This window comes from Mesocricetus auratus, unplaced genomic scaffold (genome assembly GCF_017639785.1).
Source record: "Mesocricetus auratus isolate SY011 unplaced genomic scaffold, BCM_Maur_2.0 Super-Scaffold_100047, whole genome shotgun sequence".
Lineage (NCBI taxonomy): Eukaryota > Metazoa > Chordata > Mammalia > Rodentia > Cricetidae > Mesocricetus > Mesocricetus auratus.
In genome coordinates, this window is record NW_024429224.1 from 31815 (window position 1) to 47821 (window position 16007).

At 46.8% G+C, this 16007-nt stretch overlaps 3 pseudogenes; all 3 read left to right on the top strand.

Moving 5' to 3' along the window:
* The first annotated feature begins 35 nt into the window (after positions 1–35).
* LOC121136037 lies at positions 36–3967 on the top strand (annotated as a pseudogene).
* Positions 3968–4003: 36 nt separating this feature from the next.
* LOC121136038 lies at positions 4004–10361 on the top strand (annotated as a pseudogene).
* Positions 10362–10397: 36 nt separating this feature from the next.
* LOC121136039 lies at positions 10398–15447 on the top strand (annotated as a pseudogene).
* The last annotated feature ends 560 nt before the right edge of the window (positions 15448–16007 follow it).

Genomic DNA, 16007 nt, shown 5'->3' on the forward strand with positions numbered 1-16007 from the left:
GGGCCTGCGGGCTGCCTGCCCACTGTGCCTGGGCCATGAAGTGGCAGAAGGAGCTAGACTCCAGCCCGAGCGGGCGTGGCTTGTCATTGTCCTCAAAGGGGCCGCGGGAGCCCGAAGGGGAGGCAGAGGCGGGCGGGCGGCCAGCAGCACACGAGGCCTCAGGCGGCACCAGCACCCAGTTCCAGCGCGGATGCGTGACAAGCCCCGTGGCAGTGGCAGCGGCGGGACTCGCGACGGTCATGCTGCCGGGGATGCGAATCACCGGGCGAGCACCGGGCGCGCCCGGAGGCGGAGGACGCACCTGCAAGGCCTCGGGGGCCCCGGGCCGGCGGCGCGTCGCCCCGTGCATCTCCACTCCCGCCGCCCCCGCCGCCCCTGCCGCCCCCGCCGCCCCCGGGGCGGAACCTGAGGGTCCCGGCTCCATGGCGGCTCTGGAATACAAGAAGCTCCTCATCAGTAGCCTGAGCCCCGCGCTGCCGGCCGAGCACCTGGAGGACCGGCCCTTCCACCAGTTCAAGTGCTTCGCGGAGTTCAGCCTGTGTTTTCCCACACCCCGGAGCTGGGCCGCGTGGCCTACGTGAACTTCCGGCACCCACAGGACGCGCGAGGCCCGGCAGCATGCCCTGGCCCGGCAGCTGCTGCTGTACGACCGGCCGCTCAAGGTGGAGCCCGTCTACCTGCACGGCGGTGACAGCGGGAGCAGCAGGCTCAGTAGCAGTAGCAGCGCCGCCGCCTCCACACCGCCCCCAGGGTCTCCCAGGCCCGCAGATCTGCTGGGCTACTTGCCGCCGCACTGGGGCTACCAGTACAAGCAGTGCTCGCTGTCGCCTGTGGCCGCCCCGCCCCTGAGGAAGCCCTGCGCCCGGCACGCCGAGGCAGCCTTCGCCCTGGACGCTGTGGCCACCAAGGCCGTGGGACTGGGGCCTTGGACTACTACGGGTTGTACGATGACCTTAGGCGCCCCTACGGCTACCCGGCTGTGTGCCAGGAGGACCTGATGCCGGAGGATGACCAGAGAGCCACTCGAAAGCTCTTCATCGGGAACCTGGACCACAGTGTGTCTGAGGTGAAGCTCCGACGGGCCTTCGACAAGTACGGTATCATCGAGGAGGTGGTCATCAAGAGGCCTGCCCGTGGCCAGGGGGGTGCCTGTGGGGAAAAGGGACCAGTCAAAGAAACACACCCTGAGCAGAGCCAAAGAAACACACTTTGGCCCTGCAACCAGAACCAAAGAAATGTACCCTGACCCTAAAACCAGTGCCAAAGGAACACACTTTGTCCCTGGAATCAGAGCCAGTGAAAATGTACCCTGGCCCTAAAATTGGAGGCAAAAGGCTAAAAAGGACCAGAGAAAGAAACACTAACGATACAATACTGTGTGTGAAACTAAATGCTTAACTTCTTCAAAACTAACGATACAAAACTGTGTGTGAAACTACATGCTTAACTTCATCAAAATTAATGATACAACACTGTGTGTGAAAGTAATTGCATAACTACATTATAACTTACCATATAACACTCTATTAGAAACTAGATACTTAACTTTTTCAAAACTAATGATACAACACGGTGTATGAAACTACGTGCTTAACTTCTTCAAAACTAACGATCCAACACTGTGTGTGAAACTATGTGGTTAACTTCATGAGAACTTACCATATAACACTGTATTAGAAACTATGTGCTTATCTGCCTCGAAACTAACAATACAACACTGTGTGTGAAACTATGTGCTCAACTTCATGGAAGATAACGATACAGCACTGTGTATGAAATTACATGCTTAAATTCTTCAAAACTAACAATACAACACTGTGTGTGAAACTACATGCTTAACTTCTTCAAAACTAACGACACAACACTGTGTGTGAAATTACATGCTTAAATTCTTCAAAACTCACGATACAACACTGTGTGTGAAACTACATGCTTAACTTCTTCAAAACTAACGATACAACACTGTATGTGAAACTATGTGCTTAACTACATGAGAACTTACCATATAACACTGTATTAGAAACTACGTGCTTAACTTCTTCAAAACTAAAGATACAACACTGTGTGTGAAACTATGTGCTTAACTTCATGAGAACTTACCATATAACACTGTATTAAAAACTACGTGCTTGTCTTGTACGAAACTAACAATACAACACTGTGTGTGAAACTATGTGCTTAACTTCATGAAATCTAACTATATAACACTATATGAGAAATTACATACTTAACATCATGAAAACTAACGATACAACTCTGTGCGTAAAACTACATGCTTAACTTCTTCAAAACCAATGACACTACACCGTGTGTGAAACTATGTGCTTAATTACATGAGAACTTATCATATAACACTGTATTAACTTCATGAAATCTAACTATATAACACTATATGAGAAACTACGTACTTACCTTCATGAAAACTAACGATACAACACTGTGTGTGAAAGTATATGCTTAACTTCTTCAAAACCAACGACACAACACTGTGTGTGAAACTGTGAGTTTAACTTCATGAGAACTTACCATATAACGCCGTTTTAGAAACTACGTGCTTATCTTCTTCGAAACTAATGTTACAATACCGTGTGAAACTATGTGCTTAACTTCTTCAAAACTAACGATACAACACTGTGTGTGAAACTATGTGCTTAACATCATGAAATCATACTATATAACACTATATGAGTAACTACGTGTTTAACTTCATGAAAACTAACGATACAACACTGTGTGTGAAACTATGTGCTTAACATCATGAAGTCATACTATATAACACTATATGAGAAACTACGTGTTTAACTTCATGAAAACTAACGATACAACACTGTGTGTGAAACTACATGCTTTACTTCTTCAAAACTAACGAAACAACACTGTGTGTGAAACTACATGCTTCACTTCTTCAAAACTAACGATACAAAACTGTGTGTTTAACTATGTGCTTAACTTCATGAGAACTTACCATATCACACTGTATTAGAAACTAGGTGCCATTCTTCTTCCAAATTTAGGATACAACACTGTGTGTGAAACTATGTGCTTAAATTCATGAAATCTAACTATATAACACTATATGAGAAACTATGTACTTAATCATGAAAACTAACTATACAACACAGTATGTAAAACTACGAGATTAACCTCTTCAGGAATAAGATACAACACTGTGTGTTAAACTATGTGCTTAACTTCATGAGAACTTACCATATAACACTGTGTTAGAAACTACATGCTCAACTTCTTCAAAACTAACGATACAACACTGTGTGTGAAACTACATGCTTAACTTCTTCAAAACTAACGATACAACACTGTGTGTTTAACTATGTGCTTAACTTCATGAGAATTTACCACATAACACTGTATTAGAAACTAAGTGCTTATCTTCTTCGAAACTAACGATACAACACTGTGTGAAACTATGTGCTTAACTTCATGAAATCTAACTATATAACACTATATGAGAAACTACGTACTTAACATCATGAAAACGAACGATACAACTCTGTGTGTGAAACTATGTGCTTAACTTCATGAAATCTAACTATATAACACTATATGAGAAACTACGTACTTAACATCATGAAAACGAACGATACAACTCTGTGTGTGAAACTACATGCTTAACTTCTTCAAAACTAACGACACTACACTGTGTGTGAAACTACATGCCTAACATCTTCAAAACTAAGGATACAACACTGTGTGTGAAACTACATGCTTAACTTCTTCAAAACTAACGATACAACACAGTGTAAGAAACTATGTGCCTAAATTTATGAAAACTAACCATGCAAGACTTTGGAGAAATTACATGCTGAACTTCATGAAAACTAACGATAAAACACTGTGTGAGATCTACCTGAGTAACTTCTTTAAAACTGACAGCACAGGCTGAGTCCTTTTGTCCAAGATGGCGGCGCCGGGGGCGCTGCCTCCTGGGCTGCAGCTGCTGCCTCCGTGAGGGGCCTGCGGGCTGCCTGCCCACTGTGCCTGGGCCATGAAGTGGCAGAAGGAGCTAGACTCCAGCCCGAGCGGGCGTGGCTTGTCATTGTCCTCAAAGGGGCCGCGGGAGCCCGAAGGGGAGGCAGAGGCGGGCGGGCGGCCAGCAGCACACGAGGCCTCAGGCGGCACCAGCACCCAGTTCCAGCGCGGATGCGTGACAAGCCCCGTGGCAGTGGCAGCGGCGGGACTCGCGACGGTCATGCTGCCGGGGATGCGAATCACCGGGCGAGCACCGGGCGCGCCCGGAGGCGGAGGACGCACCTGCAAGGCCTCGGGGGGGCCCCGGGGCCGGCGGCGCGTCGCCCCGTGCATCTCCACTCCCGCCGCCCCCGCCGCCCCCGCCGCCCCCGCCGCCCCCCCGGGGCAGAACCTGAGGGTCCCGGCTCCATGGCGGCTCTGGAATACAAGAAGCTCCTCATCAGTAGCCTGAGCCCCGCGCTGCCGGCCGAGCACTTGGAGGACCGGCCCTTCCACCAGTTCAAGTGCTTCGCGGAGTTCAGCCTGTGTTTTCCCACACCCCGGAGCTGGGCCGCGTGGCCTACGTGAACTTCCGGCACCCACAGGACGCGCGAGGCCCGGCAGCATGCCCTGGCCCGGCAGCTGCTGCTGTACGACCGGCCGCTCAAGGTGGAGCCCGTCTACCTGCACGGTGGTGACAGCGGGAGCAGCAGGCTCAGTAGCAGTAGCAGCGCCACCGCCTCCACACCGCCCCCAGGGTCTCCCAGGCCCGCAGATCTGCTGGGCTACTTGCCGCCGCACTGGGGCTACCAGTACAAGCAGTGCTCGCTGTCGCCTGTGGCCGCCCCGCCCCTGAGGAAGCCCTGTGCCCGGCACGCCGAGGCAGCCTTCGCCCTGGACGCTGTGGCCACCAAGGCCGTGGGACTGGGGCCTTGGACTACTACGGGTTGTACGATGACCTTAGGCGCCCCTACGGCTACCTGGCTGTGTGCCAGGAGGACCTGATGCCGGAGGATGACCAGAGAGCCACTCGAAAGCTCTTCATCGGGAACCTGGACCACAGTGTGTCTGAGGTGAAGCTCCGACGGGCCTTCGACAAGTACGGTATCATCGAGGAGGTGGTCATCAAGAGGCCTGCCCGTGGCCAGGGGGGTGCCTGTGGGGAAAAGGGACCAGTCAAAGAAACACACCCTGAGCAGAGCCAAAGAAACACACTTTGGCCCTGCAACCAGAACCAAAGAAATGTACCCTGACCCTAAAACCAGTGCCAAAGGAACACACTTTGACCCTGGAATCAGAGTTAGTGAAAATGTACCCTGGCCCTAAAATTGGAGGCAAAAGGCTAAAAAGGACCAGAGAAAGAAACACACTTTGGCCCTGAAAGCAGAGCCAAATCTGACCCTAATCCTGTGTAAAAAAGTAACCAATCCCGGAGCAGAGCTCTAGCCAATCTGAGCTCAGCACTGAAATCGGACCAATCCCTACTCTGGAAAAACTTCCCCAATCCCTATATAAACCCTGTGTATGTTCAACGTGGCTGGTCCAGCTGTCTTCCAATAAACCCCTTTGGATGAGCTTCGGGTGAAGATCTTCTTTTGTGGCGGAGACAGAGCAGAGGCGACCCTGGGCAGAGCAGAGCAGAGCAGAGCGAGCAGCGCTGTAACACTTGCCCGGGAAACCTTCCTTGGCAGAGCAGAGTTGTTACAACACTGTGTGTGAAACTACATGCTTAACTTCATCAAAACTAACGATGCAATACTGTGTGTGAAAGTAATTGCAAAACTACATTAGAACTTACCATATAACAATCTATTAGAAACTACATACTTAACACTGTGTTTGAAACTAGGTGCTTAACTTCTTCAAAATTAACGACACAACACTGTGTGTGAACCTACATGCTTAAATTCTTCAAAACTAATGATAGAACAGTGTGTGTAACTATGTGTTTAACTACATGAGAACTTACCATATAACACAGTATTAGAAACTACGTGCTTAACTTCTTCAAAACTAACCATACAAAACTGTCTGTGAAACTACATGATTAACCTCTTCAAAATTAATGACACAACACTGTGTGTGAAACTATGTGCTTAACTTTATGAGAACTTACCATATAAATCTGTATTAGAAACAACGTGCTTATCTTCTTCGAAACTAAGGATACAACCCTGTGGGTGAAACTATGTGCTCAACGTCTTCAAAACTAACGATACGACACTGTGTGTGAAACTATGTGCATAACTACAAGAGAACTTAACATATAACACTCTATGAGAAACTACGTACTTATCTTCTTCATAACTCGTGATACAACACGGTGTGTGAAACTACATGCTTAACTTCTTCAAAACTAATGATACAACAGTGTGTGTAACTATGTGTTTAACTACATGAGAACTTACCATATAACACAGTATTAGAAACTACGTGCTTAACTTCTTCAAAACTAACCATACAAAACTGTCTGTGAAACTACATGATTAACCTCTTCAAAATTAATGACACAACACTGTGTGTGAAACTATGTGCTTAACTTTATGAGAACTTACCATATAAATCTGTATTAGAAACAACGTGCTTATCTTCTTCGAAACTAAGGATACAACCCTGTGGGTGAAACTATGTGCTCAACTTCTTCAAAACTAACGATACGACACTGTGTGTGAAACTATGTGCATAACTACAAGAGAACTTAACATATAACACTCTATGAGAAACTACGTACTTATCTTCTTCATAACTCGTGATACAACACGGTGTGTGAAACTACATGCTTAACTTCTTCAAAACTAACGATAAACACTGTGTGCAACTATGTGATTAACTACATGAGAACTTACCATATAACACAGTATTAGAAACTACATGGTTAACTTCTTCAAAACTATCGATACAACACTGTGTGTGAAACTATGTGGTTAACTTGATGAGAATGTACCATGTAACAGTGTATTAGAAACTAGGTGCTTTTCTTCTTCTAAACTAGGGATAAAACAATGTGTGTGAAACTATGTGCTTAACAACATGAAAACTAATGATACAACACTGTGTGTGAAACTACATACTTATCTTCTTTGAAACTAACGATACTACACTGTGTGTGAAACTATGTGCTTAATTTCAGGAAATCTAACTATATAACACTATATGAGAAACTATGTACTTACCTTCATGAAAACTAAGGATACAACACTGTGTGTGAATCTATATGCTTAACTTCATCAAAACTAACGACACAACACTGTGTGTGAAACTGCATGCTTAACTTCTTCAAAACTAATGACACAACACTGTGTGTAAAACTACATGCTTAACTTCTTCAAAACTAATGATGCAAAACTGATTGTGAAACTACATGCTTAACTTCTTCAAAACTAACGATACAACACTGTGTGTGAAACTATGAGGTTGAGTTCATGAGGACTTACCACATAACACTGTATTAGAAACTATGTGCTTATCTGCCTCGAAACTAACAATACAGCACTGTGTGTGAAACTATGTGCTCAACTTTATGGAAGCTAATGATACAACACTGTGTATGAAACTACATGCTTAAATTGTTCAAAACTAACAATACAACACTGTGTATGAAACTACATGCTTAACTTCTTCAAAACCAACGATACAATACTGTGTGTGAAACTATGTGTTTAACTACATGAGAACGTACCATATAACACAGTATTAGAAACTACGTGCATAACTTCTTCAAAACTAACGATACAAAACTGTGTGTGAAACTACATGCTTAACCTCTTCACAAATAACGATAGAACACTGTGTGTGAAACTACAAGTTTAACTTCTTCAAAACTAACGATACAAAACTGTGTGTGAAACTACATGCTTAACTTCTTCAAAACTAACGATACAACACTGTGTGTGAAACTACATGCTTAACTTCTTCAAATGTAATGATACAACACCGTGTGTGAAACTATGTGTTTAAATTCATGAGACCTTACCATATGATGCTCTTTTAGACACTACGTGCTTATCTTCTTGAAAACTGAGGATACAACACTGTGTGTGAAACTACATGCTTAACTTCTTCAAAAGTAATGATAGAACACCGTGCATGAAACTATGTGCTTAACTAAATGAGAACGTAGCATATAACACTGTATTAGAAACTAGGTGCTTAACTTCTTCAAAACAAACGATACAACACTGTGTGTGAAAATACATGTTTAACTTCTTCAAACTAATGATAGAACACTGTTTGTGAAACTACATGCTTAACTTCTTCAGAACTAACCATAAAACACTGTGTGTGAAACTATGAGCTTCACTTCATGAGAATGAACCATATAACAGTGTATTAGAAACTAGGTGCTTTTCTTCTTCGAAAGTAAGGTTACAACACTGTGTGTGAGACTATGTGCATAACTTCATGACATCTTACCATATAACACTGTCCTAGAAACTACGTGGTTATCATATTCGAAACTAACGATAAACACTGTGTGTGAAACTATGTGCTTCACTTCTTTAAAACTAACGATACAACACTGTGTGTGAAACTAAATGCTTAACTTCTTCAAAACTAACGATGCAAAACTGTGTGTGAAACTACATGCTTAACTTCATCAAAATTAATGATACAACACTGTGTGTGAAAGTAGTTGCATAACTACATTATAACTTACCATATAACACTCTATTTGAAACTAGATACTTAACTTTTTCAAAACTAATGATACAACACGGTGTATGAAACTACATGCTTAACTTCTTCAAAACTAACGATCCAGACACTGTGTGTGAAACTATGTGGTTAACTTCATGAGAACTTACCATATAACACTGTATTAGAAACTATGTGCTTATCTGCCTCGAAACTAACAATACAACACTGTGTGTGAAACTATGTGCTCAACTTCATGGAAGCTAACGATACAGCACTGCGTATGAAATTACATGCTTAAATTCTTCAAAACTAACAATACAACACTGTGTGTGAAACTACATGCTTAACTTCTTCAAAACCAACGATACAACACTGTGTGTGAAACTACATGCTTAACTTCTTCAAAACTAACGACACAACACTGTGTGTGAAATTACATGCTTAACTTCTTCAAAACTAACGATACAACACTGTATGTGAAACTATGTGCTTAACGACATGAGAACTTACCATATAACACTTTATTAGAAACTACGTGCCTAACTTCTTCAAAACTAAAGATACAACACTGTGTGTGAAACTATGTGCTTTACTTCATGAGAACTTACCATATAACACTGTATTAAAAACTATGTACTTAACTTCATGAGCTAACTATACAACACAGTATGTAAAACTACGTGATTAACCTCTTCAGGAATAAGATACAACACTGTGTGTTTAACTATATGCTTAACTTCACGAGAACTTACCATATCACACTGTATTAGAAACTAGGTGCCATTCTTCTTCCAAATTTAGGATAGAACACTGTGTGTGAAACTATGTGCTTAAATTCATGAAATCTAACTATATAACACTATATGAGAAACTATGTACTTAACTTCATGAAAACTAACTATACAACACAGCATGTAAAACTACGTGATTAACCTCTTCAGGAATAAGATAGAACACTGTGTGTTAAACTATGTGCTTAACTTCATGAGAACTTACCATATAACACTGTGTTAGAAACTACATGCTTAACTTCTTCAAAACTAACGATACAACACTGTGTGTGAAACTACATGCTTAACTTCTTCAAAAATAACGATACAGCACTCTGTGTTTAACTATGTGCTTAACTTCATGAGAACTTACCATATAACACTGTATTAGAAACTAAGTGCTTATCTTCCTTGAAACTAACGATACAACACTGTGTGTGAAACTATGTGCTTAACTTCATGAAATCTAACTATATAACACTATATGAGAATCTACGTACTTAACATCATGAAAACGAAAGATACAACTCTGTGTGTGAAACTATGTGCTTAACTTCATGATATCTAACTATATAACACTATATGAGAAACTACGTACTTAACATCATGAAAACGAACGATACAACTCTGTGTGTGAAACTACATGCTTAACTTCTTCAAAACTAACGACACTACACTGTGTGTGAAACTACATGCCTAACTTCTTCAAAACTAACGATACAACACTGTGTGTGAAACTACATGCTTAACTTCTTCAAAACTAACGATACAACACAGTGTAAGAATCTATGTGCCTAAATTTATGAAAACTAACCATGCAAGACTTTGGAGAAATTACATGCTGAATTCATGAAAACTAACAATAAAACACTGTGTGAGATCTACCTGAGTATCTTCTTTAAAACTGACAGCACAGGCGGAGTCCTTTTGTCCAAGATGGCAGCGCTGGGGGCGCTGCCTCCTGGGCTGCAGCCACTGCCTCCGTGAGGGGCCTGCGAGCTGCCTGCCCACTGCGCCTGGGCCATGAAGTGGCAGAAGGAGCCAGACTCCAGCCGGAGCGGGCGTGGCTTGTCATTCTCCGCACAGGGGCTGCGGGAGCAGGAAGGGGAGGCAAGGCGGGCTGGTGGCCAGCAGCACACGAGGCCTCAGGTGGCACCAAGCACCCATTTCCAGCACAGAAGCTTGACAAGCCCTCGGCAGTGGCAGCAGAGGGACTCGCGAAGGTCATGTTGCCGGGGATGCGAATCACAGGGCGAGCACCTGGCGCGCCTGGAGGTGGAGGACGCACCTGCAAGGCCTCGGGGGGGCCCCGGGGCCGGCGGCGCGTTGCCCCGCGCATCTCCACTCCCGCCGCCCCCGCCGCCCCCGCCGCCCCCCGGGGCGGAACCTGAGGGTCCCGGCTCCTTGGCGGCTCTGGAATACAAGAAGCTCCTCATCAGTAGCCTGAGCCCCCCGCTGCCGGCCTAGCACCTGGAGGACCGGCTCTTCCACCAGTTCAAGCGCTTCACAGAGATCAGCCTGTGCCTTTCGCACACCCCGGAGCTGGGCCGCGTGGCCTACGTGAACTTCTGGCACCCACAGGATGCGCGAGGCCCGGCAGCATGCCCTGGCCCGGCAGCTGCTGCTGTAAGACCGGCCACTCAAGGTGGAGCCGGTCTACCTGCATGGCGGCGCCAGCGGGAGCAGCAGGCTCAGTAGCAGTAGCAGCGCCGCGGCCTCCACACCGCCCCCAGGGCCTCCCATGCCGGCCGATCCACTGGGCTACTTGCAGCCACACTGGGGCTACCAGTACAAGCAGTGCTAGCTGTCACCTGTGGCCGCCCCGCCCCTGAGGAAGTCCTGTGCCCGGCACGCCGAGGCAGCCTTCTCCCTGGATGCTGTGGCCGCCAAGGCCATGGGACTGGGGCCTTGGACTACTACGGGTTGTACGACGACCTTGGGCGCCCCTATGGCTACCCGGCTGTGTGCCAGGAGGACCTGATGCCGGAGGATGACCAGAGAGCCACTCGAAAGCTCTTCATCGGGAACCTGGACCACAGTGTGTCTGAGGTGGTGCTCCGACGGGCCTTCGAGAAGTACGGTATCATCGAGGAGGTGGTCATCAAGAGGCCTGCCCGTGGCCAGGGGGGTGCCTGTAGGGAAAAGGGACCAGTCAAAGAAACACACCCTGAGCAGAGCCAAAGAAACACACTTTGGCCCTGCAACCAGAACCAAAGAAATGTACCCTGACCCTAAAACCAGTGCCAAAGGAACACACTTTGTCCCTGGAATCAGAGTTAGTGAAAATGTACCCTGGCCCTAAAATTGGAGGCAAAAGGCTAAAAAGGACCAGAGAAAGAAACACACTTTGGCCATGAAAGCAGAGCCAAATCTGACCCTAATCCTGTGTAAAAAAGTAACCAATCCCGGAGCAGAGCTCTAGCCAATCTGAGCTCAGCACTGAAATCGGACCAATCCCTACTCTGGAAAAACTTCCCCAATCCCTATATAAACCCTGTGTATGTTCAACTTGGCTGGTCCAGCTGTCTTCCAATAAACCCCTTTGGATGAGCTTCGGGTGAAGATCTTCTTTTGTGGTGGCGACAGAGCAGAGGCGACCCTGGGCAGAGCAGAGCAGAGCAAGCACCTCTGTAACACTTGCCCGGGAAACCTTCCTTGGCAGAGCACAGTTGTTACACTCTGCTCCAGGTTCCAGGCTCCCTGCTCTCCGCTCTCCAGGAGCAGAGCTGAACTGTAGCAACTTCGCCCTAGAAACCTCCTGTGGAGCAAAACTGCTACACTAGGCGAACATCCCCAGCTGGAAGACCCCGTCCTGCTGGAGTGGAGCTGATACACCGGAGAAGCCTTTCTCTGAGGCAAGGCTGTAAGCTGCCAAGCTTACTGCAACCTGTGGTGGTCCTTGGCTCCCGAGCTCCAGGATACCTTTCCACCTGAGCTGTGTAACACTGAGTATTCTGTGACTCCCGAGTGCCAGAATACCTGACCCATCCCGACGAAACGCTTACATTTGGTGCCGAAACCTGGGATAGGCTCTCCTGGTGCCTATGCTCCCCTTCGTGGTCTGAGCCGCACTGGGACCCTATCTCTCATCTCCAGTTGGCCTGCAGCAGACTCGCCTTCCAACTCACCAATCGCTTGACACTCCATCCACCATCAACGATTGGATAAGTCTCCCCTTCATTTGGTGTTTCAGCTCCCTAAGTCAGGGATACTTGTAGAGGCGGAGGTACCCCAGCCAAGGCCCTTAAGGCTACAGCTGACCCTCCTCACCGTACCCCATCCTACCATCCTTGAAATTGCAATCCTGCAGTTTCCTTAGGCCCCACAGTGTCATTGCGTCCCTTCCTGACCTCCTCCCTTGGAGCTGGCTGTCATTGCACAGCTCCTCTAGGCCCTTGCGGCTTCTACGATTCCATTCCTGACCCTTTCCTGTGGATGAGACTCTCAGAGCTCGGTTTCCGTCTACGTCTTCTGGCCTCTAGAAAAGCCCTGGTACCAGGCGCCGAGTCTCTTCTGGCTTAGCTGGGCTAAGCCTGACCCCCGTTGAGTTGGGTGACGACCCTCTGAGCGGCTTGGTCCTCTTTCGGTGGTCCTCCCTGAGTCCTGGGGATGCCCTTGACTACAGGCTGCAGTGACCTTTACCTTCTCATCCATGGGAACCGTGTCATCCGTACCCTCCCATTCCCCCTTGGGATGCCTCCTAGAAAACCTCAAGTCTCTACACCTGCCACCTGAACTAAAGGGTTCTAAACTTATTCGCTTTTGCAATAAAATTTGGCCTAAATACCATTTAGATAATCAGTCCAAATGGCCACGTAATGGCACCCTCGATCCCACTATTATTCGGGACCTTTACAACTACTGTGAGCGATTGGAGAAATGGAAGGAGATTTTCTATGTCCAGGCTTTCTCTCTGCTACGCTCCAAGCCTTCTCTCTGTACCTCATGCTCTCCCACTCAACTCCTTTTGGCTAGGAAGTCTGAACAAGATGATCCCTCCACTACTTTTGATCCAGCCAATGAGCCTTCTCCCCGTCGAACAAAACCCTCAGCTCCCCCTCTTACACTGGCCCCTCTGATTTCCCTTTCTCCCTCTTCAGTGACAAGTCACCCTAGTCAGTATTCACTGGCACCCTCCTTCAACTCACCACCAACAGCCCCTAGTCCTCCCACTACTCGGTCCTGCTCCACTAAGGGACCACCCCCTTTACCTCCCCAACCTAAACCAGCTCCAGTTCTCCCCTTGCGAGAGGTTGCCGGGGTGGATGGCTTAGTCAAAGTTCATGTCCCCTTCTCACTAACTGAACTCTCCCAAATAGACAAAAGATTGGGATCCTATAGTGCCAACCCTTCCACCTTTATTAAAGAATTCCAGTATATTACCCAGTCCTATAACCTTACCTTCCATGATGTTTATATGATTCTTACCAACAATCTCCTCCCTGAGGAACGCAGGCGAGTTTGGGAACAGGCTACAATCTATGCAGATGACATCCATCAAACTGATGATACCTACCCAGTTGGATCTATGGCGGTTCCTGACCAGGAGCCTGACTGGGATTACAATACCCCAGGGGGCATCCTAGCTAGGAAGCGGTTTTTAACTTGTCTCCTGGCTGGTCTCCGTAAGGCTGCTCTTAAAGCAGTAAATTATGAAAGGATCCTAAGGGTCATCCAGGACAAGGATGAAAACCCATCCCAATTCCTAGACCGTCTTACAAAGGCCCTCTTACAATACACCAATGTGGATCCTGAGACTCAAGATGGAAACCAACTCCTTATGACCTACTTTTTTTCCCAAAGTTACCCTGATATTAGGGCCAAACTCAGACGTCTAGAAAAGGGCCACCTAACTCCACAGTCAGAAGCCCTAAATGTGTCATTCAAGGTGTACCATGGAAGGGATGAAAAGGCCCAAAAACAAAAATATCTTATGATGGCTAAAACCTCTTGGCCAGCCAAAACAAAGGCCCAGGCTCCCAAAGGACAAAGGTTCCTACGTCCTTGTTTCAAATGCGGTCAGGAAGGCCACTGGGCCCGGGCCTGTCCAAACCCTCGTAAACCACCAGGACCATGTCCAAGGTGCCATCAAGAGGGACACTGGGGCATTGATTGCCCCCATGTTCCTGACAGCATGGGGACATCAATCCCAGATCGTCCTTCAACTGACCTCCTTGGCCTGGCCATTGATGACTGACGGGGCCCGGGCTCCCTTGGCCTGACCACCGCCATCTACGACAGGGAGCCTCGGGTAGTTATCATAGTATCAGGGAGGCCTATCTCCTTCCTCCTGGACACTGGAGCCACTTTTTCAGTCTTGACAAATTTTTGGGGACCAACCACTCTTTCTTGTTCCTCTATTGTCGGAGTAGGAGGACAGCCCTATCAGGCCCAACAAACCCCACCACTTAACTGTATCTTTAAGGGTATTCCCCTTACTCATTCCTTCCTAGTGATACCAACCTGTCCCATCCCATTGCTGGGAAGAGACCTTTTAGCCAAAGTGGGAGCCTCCATTTCTTTTGCTCCTCCTATCCGTTTGGCCTCAGGTGTGCCAGCTGTTCCCCTTCTCCTCCTCCTACAAACCACACAGTCTGACACACTTCTTCCCTTACCATCCTCTCAGGTAGATCCTCAGGTATGGGACACCCAAGATCCCTCTATAGCAAACATCACACCCGAATTAGTGGCTCTTACTCGTGCCTTTCAACTAGCAAAAGGACAGTCCATAAACCTATATACAGATTCTAAATATGCCTTTCACATTCTCTTGTCACATGCAGCTATCTGGAAGGAACGTGGGCTACTAACGACAAAAGGAGGTTCTATAACCAATTCAAAACAAATCATGGACTTGCTAGAGGCTTCTCACCTTCCCACAGCCATAGGAATTGTCCACTGCCGCTCACACCAAGCAAACAATTCCATTATTTCCAAGGGGAATAACCGAGCTGATGAGGCAGCTAGAGCTGCGGCTCTCAGGGGCCTAAGTTCCCCTTACAAGCCTCAGGGCACTCTCATTTTACAACCCACAACTTCATCACCACCTCCCAATACTCAACAGTCACCCTAATAGTCAGGCTCTTTCTCATTTTGTTAAAACTTATTTACAGCCTACCTCTGAAGACCTGTCCTATCTAAAGTCTATCACTGCTTCTTGTAACATCTGTCAAACCTCTAACCCTACCTCTGGACATTGAAATCTCCCCTTCCCCACTCATCAAGCCAGGGGATCCCTCCCTGGATCAGACTGGCAGCGTGACTTCACCCACATGCCCACAGTTAGACGTTTCAGATAGTGGACACATTCTCAGTATGGGTAGAAGCCTTCCCCACCACTAATAAAAGATCACAGACAGTTTCTGATCTCCTTTTCAGGGAGATCATCCCCCGTTTTGGGGTTCCATCCTCCCTTCAATCAGATAATGGCCCTGAATTTACTTCTCAAATCTCTCAGACATTGGCAAAGGCCCTTAACATCCCATGGCATTTCCATATCCCCTACCATCCCCAGTCTTCAGGCAAAGTTGAACGAACTAATCGTTCTCTCAAAAATATTCTTATAAAACTCTCCCAAGAGCTACATACAGATTGGATCAAATCCTACCATTGGCCCTATTGCGACTAAGAGCC